Below are 17,949 nucleotides of genomic sequence, written 5' to 3' on the forward strand. Positions count from 1 at the left end.
ATACAAATCACATTTACAGACTAACAATAATAAAATTGAAGTACCAGTTAAATATCCAAAATAATTAAAGGAATCATTTTTAGCTTGGCATAATTAGCTAATCCACTTTACAAGCATTTATTAAAATGAATTCACATGTTATTATTCCATAGGTAGTTACACAATAGTGTTTATACAGGAAAAAATAATGAACCAAACTCTTTGTATCCAGCACTCCACAATTAAAATGAAGACTCCCCAAGTAATATCAATCTAGGATAGACTAATTAAGTTTGGTTTGATAACCATTCATTTCTTCTATTGCCTCTGAGCAAATTGTTTATTAGAGAAAGTTATTTTACACAAATCAAATCAAACTGGGTAAACCATTATATTTGAGGGAAACTTTAGCCATCAGTCAATTAATCCATCATTTTCTCCAGACACTATTGTTTAACGAGCAGATCGTATTATCAACAATTTAGATATCATATGATTCAATTAGAACAGTAAATTTATTGACAGTTTCTCTAATACTTTTATTATGAGTAAATTTGGAATTCTTTTACCTTTGTGAGTAAAACAAAACCAATTCAAGTATTATAGTGAGAGATCAAATAAATATAAAATTCTCTGATGGTTAAAAAGTATAGTATTATTATAAAAGGAAAAATAAGATAATGAATTAAAGAGTTGCTAATAAAGTAAAATAAAATTTCAATGTAAAAATTAATGCTAACATTTTAATATGCTGAAACTACATTTAGGGTATCTTAAAGTTATCTGAACATTTCATCCTAAGAACAGATATAGAAGAAATTGCTTTGCTTACAAATAATTTTCATGTATTTGTCACTTTAATCTTAATGTGTAAGTCACATGCCAACCAGATTCACAGATCCTGTTGAAGCCTAAGGATTTACATATTGAGTTCTTTTTTTAAAATGCACATTTCACAAGATACATTAAAATGAAAATGTCATACACATTAATGCTTATAGTCAGCATGAGGAAGAAAATAACCTTCCACATCTGCAGAGAGACATCAAGTTGGAGCAGTAGAACACATTGGCTGGGGGTACATACATATTTTGCTTACCTAAAACATAAATTCCAAACATGGATTTTGTAGTATAGTTCACATAGCTCCTTTCTATATTCAATTGCCTTTTTATAAGTTTGGGTCTTAAGAATCCAAAATTATTTATTAATAATTTGTTAAAAGATTGTTTCTAACAGTCTTTTATTTATAACTTTCCCTCATCAATAAGTTTAAATCCCTCATAGAGGTGAACCAAGTTTCAAGACAATGTTTCATAAGAATAAACCTGAGGCTTCACTAATGCTCAATATTTACCATTCAGAATGCCCGAGACATAATTTCACACAGCCAAACTCTCCCTTAGCGCACACATGAATAAGCCAGAATCATCTGATATCGTATCGCATAGCTGGCTGTCAGTGGGGATTACAAGCAAGCTGACAAGACCCACTTCAGTTGGACAACAGTAGCTTATGTAGGCTGATGCAGTCATTGAACAGTCATACTGAAGCTGTGTCTTCTGAAAGCATAGACAGCATATGGCCCACGAGTTATAAAACCCTACAGATCCCCAGGGTTTAGGATGCCAGAGGGACCTCAGGAGCACCAGGAAAAGGCTGCGGCCTACACCAATGGAAGCCACGACTGGGTGGTGCATAGGCAGTGCAGGCACGAGCTACATTCCTATGAGAAGCATTTGTTTCCGTCAGAAATCATTTAAGGAGCAGTACCACAGGTTCTTAGTCACTTTAAAAGCACAATCTTTCATTTTATATAAGATATATTGTATTCTTGGAACTTTCATAATAAAATAGTTTAGGATCTGTTTGGTTGATATTGTTGTTCTTCCTATGGGGTTGCAAACCCCTCCAGCTCCTCCAGTCTTTTCTCTAACTTCTCCATTGTGGCCCCCCTTTCAGTCCAATGGTTAGCTGCAAGCATCCTCATCTGTAGTAGGGCTCTGGCAGAGTCATTCAGGAAGACACAAGTCTTATAAAGGACAACATTTAATTGGGGCTGGCTTACAAATTCAGAGGTTCAGTCCATTATCATCAAGGTGGGAGCATGGCAGTGTCCAGGCAAGCATGGTGCAGGCAGAGCTGAGAGCTCTACATCTTCATCTGAAGCTGCTAGTGGAAGACTGACTTCCAGGTAGCTAGGGTGAGGGTCTTAAGTCCCCACATACAGTGACTTACCTACTCCAACAAGGCCACACCTCCTAATAGTACCACTCTCTGGGCCAAGCATGTACAAACTATCACACACATTTACTTGAGAAGAATTACTACCAGGGGCTGGAGAAATGGCTTAGGGAGTAGAAACACTGCTCTTGTCCTCAACACTCATGTCTGACAGCTCACAACTGCCTGTAATTCCACTTCCAGGGGATCTAGTATCTTTGACCTCCGCATACACCTATATACATATGAATAATTAAAAATAATAATAAATTCTTAAAAGAATTAGTAACAAAGTAATTAAAAGGCCATCTTCATGAAAGTACAGTCACATGCTGAAGATCAACCTTCGCACAGTATAAGCTCTCCAGTACAGAACAGCTGACATCTGTACTTTTTTCTCACTTCTTTTTGGATTCCCCCACTTCCATGCCCATTAAAAATATTCTCTTTAATTTTGAGACAGATTAAGATATCTTTTTAAGGAAACTAGAAAGTATGTCACCTAATGATCACCCCCAGCATCTATAATATAGATGCCCTCTGTACAAATCACAAGCTGTAACAGGAAGAACCTTCTGTCACTTGGTTCAGCTGACAAAAAGGTGTACTGCTTCCTTCTCAAGTATATAATTATTACATAATACTTGGCGGAGGGAGAGTTGCTGTTTTGGGTTTTGAGACAGACTTTTTTCTCTGTAGTCTTGGAGTCCTGGAATGCACGATGTCAATCAGTATGGCCTCAAACTCCAAGATTTGCCTGCATCTGCTTCCTGAGTGCTGGGATTAATGGTGAACATACCACCTCCTGGCCTTTTGCGTGATTTCTGAAAGATACTGGACTCATTGTTTTACAGGTTTTTCCTTATAGTATGTGTTACTGTAGTAAACTCATTATTCATGTTTCCAATATTCAAAATATTAGCAAAGGAGACTTCTCTGATCCAAACAACTCATCAATATTGCGTCATCATGTCTCTTACCACAAATATTTCATTAAGACTGAAAACAAATGTATTTACCTATGGCATCTGTCTACAGTGACATTGCTAAAAAGAATGTCAATGGGGCGGAGAGTGCATCAACAAATAACAACACTCCTGCACTTTACCAGGAGTCAGAGAGCGGAGGGAGTGGGACAGCTTGGATTTTGCTGTTGCTCTCTCTATGTAGCACTGGTTGGCCTTAAGTTACCTATGTTTTACTCTGAGATCTGTGGCCTAAGGCTCTGGACACTGGAATTACAGGCATGAACCATCTCGCCTGCTTGGCTTCTTTATTTTTGAGATTTTGCATTTGGCTTAGTAATAGTTTTGGTTTGGGAAAAATGTGAAACAATATAAAAGCAAATCCATGATTCCAATTACTAACTAGTAAATACTACTATATAGCAAACTATTAGTTTTCACCATGGCTTTCTACAGGAAATACCTTTAGGTACTAACTAATTACTTCACTAATGCAGGAAAAAAAGGAACATGACGAGACTTGGGCAGTAGAGTTCAAGGCCATCAGAAGAAGCAGGACTGTTCATCACGCTCCTAAATTAAGGAATTTCCTACAGCATCACACACCACTCTGAATGAACATATGCTGTCTACTAACTATATACAAAATTATATACAAAAAGTACACGTGAGACAGTCATCTATATTCTCACTTCCCTTGTCCACCTCCCTGGTCTAAGGCTGCACTAGAAAGCACAGCGCTGTTTTCTATCATTTCCGTGCATCTTCAGACTTTTGTATGGGTTAAGATGGCAATGAAGTGTCAAGTGCAGGGCCTGCTACAAGGCAAAGAGTGATTACTTAACAAGGAGTCTGTTTCTCATGCTGTGTGACGCACATCCTCGCCATATACAAGAGGACACCAGAGCTGGAGGCACTGCTTTCCTGTCACTGGAAACATTATACAGGCAGAACCAGCTAGAACCAGAGGTGCACTAATCTGATACTAGTAAACTATTATCTTTCTGCAAGAGACAAATCAAAAACAAAAAAGCGTGCAGTAGAAAGACTGGAGTTGATGACATTCAGCAGCATGCGACCTGAGTGGAGGTTCTGAGCCATGCTGACAGCAGTGTAGTGGGTGCATGATGTGTACTCACCGCCAAGCTCAACTGGAGGCAATCTGGGCACACATTGCCACGAATACCTCAGATTCAGTATCCATTTGACTTGAAATAATTTTCTTTGTTGTGGGTTCAGAAACCTTTTACTGTCCCTGGACTGTTTCGGATTCACCTTCAGTTAACAATTTCCATTTGAGATCACAATCTACAATTTATACAAATTGTTCAGCCCAGAAAAAAGACCAGGAGGTTCATTATTTAGAAGAGCAGCTAAAGGTAGTTTTAAAGGGATAAAGATTTTATTATTAGAATTTTCAAACATGCAACACGGTTGAAAGAATTCTACAAGGACTATGACTATATCGCCTCTATTTAAAACTGAAAACTTCTTCACTAGCGCAAATCTTGTCATCCCTCTGATTTCCTAAGCCATGTGTTCAGAAGAGTTTCAATAGTCAAACATAATAGTTTCTACCATGAACTTTGGAACTCTGACCAGCACTTTGACTGCAAGTTATCACAGACATCATGGAAGTCCACAGGAGGCAGCACCATCTCTTCCTCCCAGCAGTCAGGTCATGAACTCCTGTGACTAAGAAAGGCTCTACTACATGCAAATGGCCAAGTCCTGCTCTTTAGACAGAAAGCTGCTTTTGGACAGTTTTAAAATTTCACCCTTGAAATTCTAGTGCTTGCTAGTCACATGACGCTGGGGTATAAGCACCGAGGAGAGAACTCTGCACTGCAGGGCTGAGAACAGCAAACCGAGAAGGGTCAAGGACAGATTTGCATTTCCTCTGGACTCTAGAACACTTGTACAAAGCACTGGCTACCATCACTACACAGGTCCTCTATGTGGATCTTAGTACACGAAGTGCAGTAGTCTCCAAGGGTTCAGAGACTTGCTAACCATCTAACCGAGAGCTAGCCCTAGACTCTAATCTGTCTGAGAATGGGCTGGACTTACTGACTTATGTCTATCAGACAGAACATGGTAAGAATGCTTAGCTTAGGACTAAGCATAGCGGCTTTCATCTTGTATTCTAAGAAAGCAAGCTGACATGTCAAGGAGGAAAGTCTAGAAACCTGGAAGAAAAGGACCTCTGTCAACAACCAGCAGGGAGGTAAGGCCGAGTCCTGCCAAACAGCACGCTGCAGATGGACTTTTCTATGCTCCGGAGGCTATCCTGAACTTTGAGCCTGGCTGAGTATCTTCTCTTAACCTTGAAGTGTGGAAACTAGACACACTCAGCCAGGCTGTGCCCAAATTTCCTAGAATTTTGTCAAATACATTTTCTAACGCATGTAAGTTTGGGGATAATTTGTTGTACAGTAATAACTAACTAAGAAAGAATGTAGGCGTTTCAAATTTTATACATTTTTAACTTCTCTCTTCAAGCCTCACTTCTTCACGTCTTCTTTCTATCCCACTTTTTCAATTTTGGTTCTCTGATCATTACTTGCCTTAAAACAAATACCCAGGTCTCCCTTATGTGCCTGCTATACAAAATATGAGGAAGATCCAGCACCCACGTAAAATTTGGGTATAGGGTGCCTGTCTGTAACCCCAGCACAGGCAGACATGAGCAGATACTGAGCGCTCAGTGGCTAGCTGGTCTAGAAAATCAGCAAGAGCACGAGCTAAGAAAAATGTTGGATAGGGAAAGAGAAAGACACCAGACAATGACTTCTGGCATTACACTCAGGCATATAACAAGCATACATATACACACATGAACACACACATACACACACTTAATTCTCAAAACATTTTCACAACCGAAGACATTCAATTGTAGATTCCCCAAATCTTATATACACTTATTTCTATTTTCAGTAACCCAAATATATAAAACAAGACTCTCCAAGCTTTAATAGAGCTATTAACTACTTTTTAAGGGCAACTAGAAAGGACACTAAGTTGAATGAGTGTTAGAAATAAGTCAAAAACCTACTAATGCCACAGTAGAGAAAAAAACATTGGACAACTACAACCTGGTTGTTTTGCTTGTCAAAGTGCATCAAAGCAAACCTATCTGGAAAGAAGGAATCTCAACTGGGCAACTGCTTCCATCAGATTGGCCTGCAGGCTCATCTCTGGGGGCATTTCCTTAGTTAATGATTGACTGGGAGGGCCAAGTCACTCTGGGGAATGTCCTGAGTGGTATAAGATAGCAGGTTGAGCAAGCCAGAAAGCTGCACTCCTCATGGTTTCTGCTTCAAGTCCAGGCTTTGACTCCCTCAGTGGCACACGGTGCCCGGAGCATCGTGAGAAGGAAGTAGCTCTCTCCTCTCTAAGTTGCTTTTGGTCATAGTTTTGATCACAGACAGAAACCCTGCTTAAGACATAACTATAGCCAGTAAAAGTTAACAAAAGGAAACATGGAGACAAAGTGTGGAGCAGAGACAGAAGGAAACACCATCCAAAGACTGCCCCACCTAGGGATCCAGCCCACATACCAAACCTAGACACTACTGTGGATGCCAAGAAGTACATGCTGACAGGAGCCTGATATAACTGTCTCCTGAGAGGATCTGCCAGAGCCTGACAAATACAGAGGTGGATGCTCAAGGCCAATCATTGGACGGATAATGGGGTCCCCAATGGAGGAGTTAGAGAAAGAACTGAAATAGCTGAAGGGGTTTGCAACCCCATAGGAAGAACAACAGTATCAACCAACCAGATACCCCAGAGCTCCCAGGGACTAAACTACCAACCAAAGAGCATACATGGCCTGGATCCACCCCTCAACCCCTACATATATGTAGTAGATGTGCGGCTTGGTTTTTATTCAGGTTCCCCAACGTATAGAGCAATGGCTGTCCCCGACTCTGTTGCCTGCCTGTGGATCCTGCTCCCCTAACTGGGCTGCCTTGTCTGGCCTCAGTGGGGGAGGACCTGCCTACTCCTGCAGTGACTTGATTTGCCTCAAAGGAGAAGTGGAGGGGAGAGGGAGGGGTTGTATGCAGGGGTAATGGAGGTGAGGGGGTTGTGATGGAGATGTAAAGTGAATAAATAAATAAATTATTAAAGAGAGAAAGGCCTTCCATAAATAACCTATATTAATACAGCACGCAGCAATCACTCTGCTCTTTATCCCATTTTAGTTTTCCTGTTAGTACTCATTTTGAATTCCTTATTGTACTTTCTAAATTATTGATTTACTATCTGCCCAACTAATCTATTTTTAAAGTTATTTATTCAAATCTTTCTCCATGCCAAAAAAGGTCTTGAGGAAATTAAAGGACACCGATGATTCTTACAGTGGCACACTTTGAAGCCCAGGGCATCCTAAGGGATTCAGGACCTTGGGGTTCTCTGTCTCAGACTGGCTCCCCTCCAGGTAGTAACTCCCTATGTTACTATGCACTGCTTACTCTGTGTGTAATGTAGACTGGGCTGTCTAGAAGTGAGAAATGACCCAAGAGAAAAATTACAAAAGCATTTGAGTAATTCAGCAGACACACTTGGGCAAGCATAGAGTGCCACTCCATGTAAGGGAGTTTGTGTGGTTGGGCACACCCAGGAACATACTAGATGGAATCAGGCCTAGTACTCTTGGTGAGAACAGTTTTAAGCTTTCCCATCATGCAGTATTCTCCTTACAGTCAAGACATAGCCTGACAAGCATCAGGTTTTCTCTACCCATAACCACTAGATTGCAAAATAAAAAAAAAAATGCTTTATAAAAGGCGTAATAACTACATTACAATAAACCTGAGTAATGTGTAAATGACTTCTAAGTGCATTATGACTTAAGAATAAAGTTTCTTTTTAGACTGTTGCCTTTTAAATTTTTCCAGGTAGTTATGGTTACTCTGGCTAATTTACTCTGGTTACTTATTTGTAAAAAGCTTTATAATAATGAATACATTTTATGATAATCCTGGTATCCGACTTGCATGTTTGTTGATGTTTATGCTGTCAGGTTCTAAATTGTAGGACCATAGATCGGGACACAGTCTGCATCAGGAGCACTGAATCCGTCAGAGAAGTGAGCCAGCTCAGAAGTGGGCTCTAGCGGCTCTGAGCACCGCTGTCAGAGCCACACAGTAGGCTCAGCAGAGGGTGAACATGCTCAAGTGAATAAATGCTGACTGGAACACCAGAAGTCTCTTACACTCAGTCCCCGCCACTGTTGAGGACAGCACTGCATTCATCCATCACGTCAACTAGGGCCCAGGAGAGCACTGACCTACTTACCCCTTAACACTGTGCCAGGCTGGTGGTAAAGCACCTAACCTCACAAATGGCAAAATGAGGATTCCAAAACCAGTCTAGAACATTCAAAGCACATTAAAGCTGTCTTTGAAAGGATACACTAAGAAGAAAATGATCTTAAGGAAACAGTAAGACATGATTCATGCAATACAAAAATAATAACCTGCACATCCAACCACATTTGACCTTTACAGTAATAAGAGTGAGTTCTAGCACAGCCAGCAGTGTTTTCCTCATACCTAACCCCCATTATTACAACACAACAGTGTGCTGTCTATATCCCACCTATAGTTGCCTTGTGTCTGTTTAGTTTTATAGCAAGCAAGCAATTTGAGAATATGGTAATAAGGCCTCAATCACAGTAATGATGTATGATGGGTTGTAATTTCTCTGTGCTAATGGGTTACAAACAGTATTACAGTGATGACGGGAATCTCATTGATTCATTATATGACTGCAATAATACAAAAATGACTTAATATAGATCACTATTAAGTCATCCACATGCTCCTAACAAGCTCTATATTTCACTATATAGATATATAGGGAAATAAAATTAATATTAGTCTTTCTATATAAAAGTTCACACAGCACAAAACATTTTGTGTTGAGTACCCTAAATCAATGTTTAAAGTTGGAATTACTGCATTGAACTGGTTCTTTGAAAAGAAAACCATTGATTTTAATCTGCTTGAAGCAATCAATTACTCCCTGTCCTCTTTATTCCAAACTGTAATGAAAACTAAACTGCGTTGTCTTGAAAACTAAATGTGAAGATGATCATAAACAGAATTTAAACTCCATGGATTATTCATATCTACCCATTTAGATTTGCCATTTCCATTATGAGTACATTTGCCACGAGCATTTAATGGACATCTAAAAGGGAATTCATTAAAGCAGAGCTGTTGGCAGCACTTATGGGCTGCAGACTGCTTTCTGCTTGCCTTTAATAGCTCACTATTATAAAAGTGATATATTGTGTTCATCCCATTAGTAGTTTGCAGAAAGGTCTGCAAGAGATAACAAATCCTTCTGAATATTTTCAGAACAGAAAGTAAATCAGTTTGTTTGTTTTAAGCAGCATTTTCTAACAATATATAATTTTATAGCCAACTATATTTGGTTGTTCTAAGCAAAAAAATATTTTAGCGACCACAGATACATTTTATGAAGCACACAGCACATTTCTGAAGTCTTCTGTGGTTATTAACTTGAGACATTAGTGGCCATCAAGCAAACCAACCAACGGGAGGAAATTACGTTAGAAATAATAGCATCATGGACATTGCTTCGAGTTAAGAGGAGACACAGTTCAAGCAAACGCAGACAACCCCAACTTAACTGCATACTGCCACCACCTAAGGGACACGAAAAGATCACCTACGGAGATTCTTTGAGGAAACAACATTAATCAGTCTTTCTTTTTTTCTTTTAATTTTACAGAAGACAGAAAATGGAGACAAAGAAATGTGAAATACAATCTTAATGTTAATGCTTTTCATAGTGAACAATTAAATCCTGACTGGGCAGAAAACAAGGAGGCGGGAATCGGTCAAGAGGTCTCATCCTTGTCATGCCCGGATCTTGAAATATGTTGCCGCATCTCAGATAGACAGGTGGGAACCACATACAGGTGGTTTCAGCAAAGTAAGGAAATTCTGTGGGAGATTTCAGAGTCTGATGACATTACTAGCTTGTGGGTGACAGAAGCTCATGGTCATCTCAAAATACAGTTAAAGGCTTTGACAGTCACCTGGATGTTAGGCCAAGACAGGATGGACAGGATGCTTCACACAAGGACTAAAAACAGCCAAAGATACGTGGGCTTTCTGGCCTGCAACAGTTCAATTCCTAACAGGTAAAAGTTCAGGACATGTAGACTCTTACTATACATGACTTTTCTTCTTTCTGGTAACTTCTGTTTACATGAAACATGTCACACTTAAAGAAACATCAGACTAATGATAGATCAGAAAAACCCCCTTGATTAGGAAGGAAGGGTAGTGAATCCTGTGAATGTGTGTCAGAGACTCACAGCCAACTACTGTATTTGTAATTCAATTGTTTATTTTTCTTAGCAAATCTGCCCTTCCCCTTGTGCTTTTCCTTTCATGGTGCACTGCAGCTGTCTCTCTCTAACATGTGTGCACTGTGACAGCATGGGAAAACAGAATGCTGACCTCATTTTAAAGGCTTAAAATGAATTTTTATTTCATTTAGTTGAGCCAAGGTCCTCTCACAAGTGTGTTCACAGTCAGCTATACACAGCAGCAGGCCTGCAGGCATGGTGGTCAAACCAATCTTTAAAGGCCCTAAGTTTTAGTTCATTCTTAATTAAGCAGATGTCTCAGTGACTTCATAGAAGAAACAAAAAATGGCTGAAGTTTACATACACAGCCACCCAGAACAGTAGGGTTACAAAGGTGAGCTTTGAAAGGCAAAAGTTGAAGACACAATGGGACAGGTCACTATCAACTTCATGCTTCAAGTGCAAACTCCCCTGAGCCAGTCTGATGTAATCCACACACGTCAGTAAGAGTTCTTCAAGCAAGCTTCTTCAAAGTTCTAATTTTTCAACAACGTATTCAATTTGCCTATCCCAAGTGTGCCAGGACAGCTATGTTGCTGCTGTGCAGCCTCCAAAATGTGCCCAGTGAGTCTGTCACAAGACAGGCCTAATATTCAATAAAACACGCACAACACTCCAGCATAGTAATATGACTCAAATGTCTAAGCACTTAAATTACTTTATATATTTACATGATTGGGTTAGACTATGTTTACATCCTCAATACAATCCATGTATAGGAATCTAATCATCTTCAAAGAGTTATCTAGTGGGAAATAACTTTCCATTAGAATCTGAAGCACAGAACCTTTTCCGTTCAAGGAGAATACCATTTAAAGATTTTAAATATGTAATAAATATTTCCTATTTGTCTATGAACATTACACTAAGTCCACGTAGTCAGGAACAGAGATTTTGACTGATAGCTAGTGTTGTGGGTTAGAAGCCTAGAAGAGAGAGCACTCTTGCTAAAAACTTAGAGATTTTCAAATAATAAAAACTCAGCAATTAAGCCAGCAACAAAGGTTGACACAAAGAAACTTAGAGGAGGATAGCCCTTTCTTTCCAGTGGCTGAGGTCACTTAGAAACCATCTGGAGAACTAACTAGTCAATACAGGAAAATGAAACTAAGTTTGTTTTTATGTTTCCAAACTGTAAAAATAAGATATATTTAGGAGATCCCCACCCCGACACATGATTAAAATCACACTCTGTTATCACAAGGAAATTGTTTTATGAGACTGAAAACACAGTGGTATGCAATTCAGCACTAATTCAAGCAAACAACATTTTGAAGGACTCTTGAGAACAAAAGCAATTTTTTTTCTCCTTCAATTAAAAAAAAAAACCCTTTGAAAAATAAGTCGCAATTCACTTCAAAGGTTTTAAGATGCAAACTTCAGGCTTCAACTAGCAGTGAATACTTATAGGAAATAACCCTACTTTTTTCTTATATGGTATGGATTGGAGAAATCCATTAATCCTCTTAAACATTTTGATTAAATGAGAGAACCTACAACGAAGATCTCCCTGACAATAGTATAAATAACCATAATATTACCAACCCTTCTGGCTTCAACCATTTACAGGTAAACAGTGAAAGATCTTAAAATCATAAACGTACACAATCGTGCATGTACTGTACTGGCTGTACTTGCTAACATTTAAAGCTCATTTAAAGACAAGGAGCAGCAGTAAAATCCTACGTACAAATAAATACCTGTCTCGATCCCTGCTTTTACATTTCTAGAATTAAGATGCTGAAATGATCACATTATGTAAAAAAAAGTTTTAAATGACAACCAATCCTGAACAGCTGAGGCTGACTTCAGGATAACTGGGGTGGGGTGGAGCAGGGTTAAGGGGTAGTCATGAGCTGTGTCTGTCTCCCTGGATAGCGCTAAAATGCTAAGGCTGACTGAAGCGAGACCATGCCTGAGTGTGACTTACCTGATGAGAAAAGAAACTGGCTTAATACATAGACTGCCTTGCCCTCACCTGGACCCTTAGACTGTGATCCCTGCTTCAGGTGATGATGGGTCAGATCCTTCTCAGGGAGGAAGAACCCCAGTTGGATAGGTTTGCCACAAGCCCTTCACAGGAAGATGCCAGTCTTCTGTGCAAGACAAAAAGAACAGAAAAAGGTACAGTGGCAGTGGACGAAGTCTCCTCTTTTAGGAGAGGAAAAAGTCAGATATCATATTCCCCATTAGCTACAAGCTCTCTCGTGTACACAGGCTAAGAAAAGTCGCTGTAAATGTTGGGAGTCACAAAGGTATTAAATCTAAACTCAGTGTTAGAGTGAGAGTCCAGCAAGAGAATGCTAATTACCACACCACCATCAACTCCTCCAAGGCAATTTGGTAAGCTCAGTAATCAAGATATTATTTTCATGGACAAAATAGTTAGTCCTAAAGTATTTTTTAAATGTTTACGTCTGGATTCACAGTTTCGCATTACTCCAAATGATTAAATTGTCCTTGCATTTTACAGTTACTCTAGTGGTAATTTTAAAGAATATACCCTTCTAGCTGCTCTCCATGGATATAGATTATAGCCTAAGATTTCTAAAAATAAGCTATCTTCAAAATTGATGAAAATTGTTTTCTAAACATTAGACGTTATATTTTTAAATGGTACTATTTTACAGAAGCAATAAGCACCAAGGTTTGAAAATGTCTCATTTTGTCCCTTTCTTAATGCTACATTTTAGCGTATCTAATAAATTACTAAGCTTTTTGTCCTTTGCACAAAAATCTATAAACATGGCTGCGCAAGTCTGGGAACGTCCATGCTCTGTGCTTATGGGTTATCACTTAATTTGGGCATATCAGTTTAGAAATCAAGAAACAAAGCCTTTCATGTCCTGTGCGCCAGAGCACATGGCGAGGGGACATGGCAGCCAACAGGCAGCACTTCCCATAAGGACTGGCATGACAGCAGGAGCACAAGAGCTACTCCATGGATGCCACAGGCGACGGACTAACAGCAGACCAACCCATACGAAGTCAACATCCCACAGTTCAGCTCTCACTTCCATTCTATGTAACCAGGAGGAAGCACTAGGACTGCCTGCCTACTTTCTTCAACCCAATTCACGGGGAAAATACAGAAGGTGACCTCTGTAACGAAGATAGCTGCACACAAGTCACCAAAGTAGACAGCACCATTACCAGAAGGAAGCCCGGATGGCAGTCGGCTCCTTAACAGCAGCGTGATGCCACGGGGATCGGACCGAAGTCTCACAGAGCCCTCGCACACACACAAAGCAAGGTGCGAAACAGAAAACTGAAACTGAGCTGAACGCTGCAGAGCGCACCCGACAAGGCCATGCTGCTGCTACACAAGGTAAGCAGTTAATTCTACTCGTGTTTCAGGAGCAGTAGAAGGGTCTGAGAAGGTCTGTGACAACACTACACCTGTCAAGATGGACTAAAACGACAAACAAGGATTCTCCTTAAGAATTCCAACCTCTGCAGAGCTAACAAAATGAAGAAAAAAAAAAGCCTATGTTTCAAAGCAGTGCCCTACCTTATTTTATGTGATAAGTTCATTTCAAAACTCAACTCTTAACACTTCATTCTAGTTTCATTGTATGCTCTAAAGAAAAAAAAGAAACATATGACTCATTTGAATTTATGAATGATTTATCATCTTAGGGGTTCAAAACTTACTGCTGAAAATTAAAGACTGAACATTAACTGGCCTGAGTTCATTTGTAAGCCAGATGTAACTTTCACAAAGCCATATACTAGAGCACTTCTAAGATCCAGCCAAATGGGGGCTGAGGATTTAGCTCAGTGCCTAGGAAGCGCAAGGCCCTGGGTTCGGTCCCCAGCTCCGAAAAAAAGAACCAAAAAAAAAAAAAAAGAACCAAGATCCAGCCAAATGGCCATCAGTAAGTCTTCATTACCTCATAGGTGTCTGGTGATCTAAAGCGCCTCAGTTCTACAGAGACTGCAGAGGCACAGCCAACAAACACATGAGTTCTATGTACAGGATCGACCTCAATTCAGTTAGATGAAGTCTAACAGAAAAATGTAGCTGGAAATCTTGGATAAAGTCATGAATCACGGGGCTTTCTGAAACAGGAGGCTGCAATACCGAGCAGTAGGACTTTAGGACCTAACACAAGGACTAACCTGTGTTTAGATCATGTCTCTGCTATTCACAAGGCAAGGGAAATTACCTTAGTGCCTCCTCACTTTTTTGCTTGAAGAAAAATAAGCATAGTATTAATCCACTGCAGTGCAGTGGTAAGGGCTGAAAGGAGACAGCATGTGCAGCACAGAGAGCAGTGAGCGCCACAGAGAGCACCATTACCATTCTTCTTGACCAAACTTCTTCCAATGAACTTAAAAATCTCCCCCCGAGATTATAAATTATAGAATGCGATGATAATTAAAACATAAAACTCCTATTTCATTTCACAAATATTTATCGACTACTTGATACCAGGAATACCATGGTATTATGGTAGGACAGACACAATTTCTTCCCTTAAGAAGCCTATATTTTCGGGTTTGGGGATTTGGCTCAGTGGCAGAGCGCTTGCCTAGGAAGCGCAAGGCCCTGGGTTTGGTCCCCAGCTCCGAAAAAAAGAACCAAAAAAAAAAAAAAAAAAAAAAAAAGAAGCCTATATTTTTGTAAGAAAGACACTACATCAATTACAGTTATGATTAATCACAGATGTGGAATGCACATTAAAGTGGCATGCTGTTGTATAGATAATAAAAACCTTAAAGGCAGGCTGCCTGGAGAATGCAGAATAGAAATCAGGGAGACAAACAGCAAAGTCAACCAGGTAGAAGAACAATATACACAAAGGCTCTGACAAAAACATATATGGAATTTAAGAGCTAAAGAAAGCTCGTCAGAAGACAGGGAAACAAAGAAAACTGTTGGAGGCTAAGTATGCAGGGGGACCAAGACCAGCAGATTCTTGAGATCATGGAAAAGATTTGACTATATTAGGAAAAGCAATGGAAAGCTCCTGGTTTTTACCTTACAATAGTCACAGCTGTTGAACTTTTGTGGATTCGATAATGGATGCATAAATCAACACTAAACAACCCAACCCGAGAGGCCATGGAGAGAAGTTGGCCTGTGAACATGACTCACAGAAGTATAAAGAATGAAACAGTGAAAACTAAGTATGAAGAGATTTTATTAACAGAATGGATTATTAATGAGCACCCACTGACATTTACACTTAAACAGTAATCAGATGATAAAATTAAACACTTGGCAGGATGTGTCATATGTTCTTTTAAAACATCCTACATGTCAAGTAGATGTTAAACTTAAATTTCAAGTTCAGAAGACATGGCTAAGTCGACATCTGTTTGGAAATCATGACTGAACATGATAATCAAAGACACTATGAGGCTGTTTAAGGAAAAGACCTACATCCAAGAAAACCAAACATTAAAGTCCAGACTGAGAAAATTAGCCAAAAAGAGGCAGAAGAGAAATTAAGAAGGAAGATTAGGGAAACAAAACCCAAAGCACAGTGTTAGAGAAGCCAAGCACAAAAATGGCTTCAAGACAGAGGTCACTGTGCTCCTGGGGCAGGCCGGACAGTAGGGGCCGGTTCTGCAGGTGCCATCGTCTGTGCTACCTGAGCACACAGAGAGCGCATGTGCTTCCTCTATGCAGGAAATTGGCAGAAGTTTCCCCGAAAAGAGCAAATGATGATTCTATTACGCTATTCTGTAGACGGCAAGTGCGGATGTTATGTCAAAGACCAGGGGTGGCTGCATTCACACGGAGATGGGATCACTGCTTCAGGATAACCAGGTGCAGCCAGTTCTTACCACCTCACAGAGTCCTGTGTGCCCCATCACTCCATCATTTCCACCCCACGACACTATTCGATGACTTCCTTTTGATTTGTTTCATTACTAAAATTCTTCACAAAACAAACAAACAAACAAAAACAACAAACAAACAAACAAAACAAAACCCCCAGAGATACAGCTGCAAAAGTGCTCATTTTAAACCCCAGCCTCGGAGGTGGGTATAGAGATCTCAGTGCCTCCAATGAACAGTCAGTGTTTTAAAAAGATGCACTGCCCCTCTATTCATGAGTAATGGGCTCAGAAATGACACCTAGGAATCTCAGTTCCGAGTCCACGGCACAGCAATGGGATCTTGTGCGGCACAGCACGAGCACATGAACTCACGGGAGGAAGCAGAGTCTAGAGAACGGTACAGCATAACTGTTAAAGCAGAGCTCCCTCTCCTATTGAGAACACACAGCGATCTTAGGAGACTTGAACTTGCTGGACAAATTTCCAGAATTGTCGGATTTTCTTTCACTAACTATGAAAGCCCAAAGACAATGGAATGTCTTTTAGACAACTAAAGAAAGAAAATGCAAAGCTAGAATTTTATACCCAGTACACAATTCTTTAAAAGCTAAGAGCAAACTGCAAGGAAAGAACTGACATCATCTATTTCCATAAGACCTGCAATACATGGTGAGTTTAAAAAAGCTTTTCAGATATTAAAAATAATACCACATAGAAATTTAGATATACAAAGAATACTGTTAAGTGGTAGATATGTCTATAAATATAAAAAATATTCCAGAGGTGAGGTGAGGTGAGGTGAGGTGAGGTAATCGGTGAGGTAATCGGTGAGGTAATCGGTGAGGTGAGGTGAGGTGAGGTGAGGTGAGGTGGGTGAGGTGAGGTGAGGTGAGGTGAGGTGAGGTGGGTGAGGTGAGGTGAGGTGAGGTGAGGTGAGGTGAGGTAAGGTGAGGTAAGGTGAGGTGAGGTGAGGTGAGGTGGCACATGCTTTACTTCCAGCACTTGGGAGGCAGAAGCAAGAGAATATGAGTTCAAGGCCACTCTGATCTACGAAACAAAACAAAATCACCAAAAAAACAAAACAAAACAAAAAAACAAACAAACAAATAAAGAAAATTGTGAAACAAGAATGTTATGTATGCCTAGCAGTTACCTCTCAAAACTGACAAGGAATTAAGGTCATATGAAAAAAAAAACAAAACCGCAAATTAAGGTAACTCATAACTCCTCTAAATGATTTAAATTTGACTACTGACTCCAGAGATGAACAAATGTTGACTAGAGAATTACCCACTCCTGTGTAAAAGAAATCAATAGCTTCAGAGAGCACATAGGCCTTTAAAAAGATTAGTAAAGAAGTCAGTTTGGGACCTAGAGAGAACTCCAGGAACACGGAGGAGAAAATCAGCAATGTGCATGGAAGGGAGACAAGGGAAGTCACTGAGAATGTTAGACATGAAAAACTGCAATGAATGAAATAAAAAATCCTAGAAGTATAACGAGACTAAAGCAGTCAGAACAAACAACATCGTGTATGGACGATGAGGATGGAGACATTGCATTCTGACGTCA

At 39.8% G+C, this 17,949-nt stretch overlaps 1 protein-coding gene across 11 annotated transcripts in view; it reads right to left on the reverse strand.

Moving 5' to 3' along the window:
• Nucleotides 1–17,949, reverse strand: part of Ranbp17 (RAN binding protein 17) — a 302,529-nt gene that overhangs the window by 173,830 nt on the left and 110,750 nt on the right. For 2 of the 11 annotated variants that reach the window (XR_010055174.1, XR_010055173.1), the window contains one exon: nt 12,563–12,680. The exons of the other annotated variants lie outside the window; for them this stretch is intronic. The gene's annotated coding sequence lies outside the window, so the exon portion shown is untranslated. Of the gene's footprint in view, nt 1–12,562; nt 12,681–17,949 lie in introns of those variants that run through there. 11 annotated transcript variants of the gene reach the window in all.

This window comes from Rattus norvegicus, chromosome 10 (genome assembly GCF_036323735.1).
Source record: "Rattus norvegicus strain BN/NHsdMcwi chromosome 10, GRCr8, whole genome shotgun sequence".
Taxonomy (NCBI): domain Eukaryota; kingdom Metazoa; phylum Chordata; class Mammalia; order Rodentia; family Muridae; genus Rattus; species Rattus norvegicus.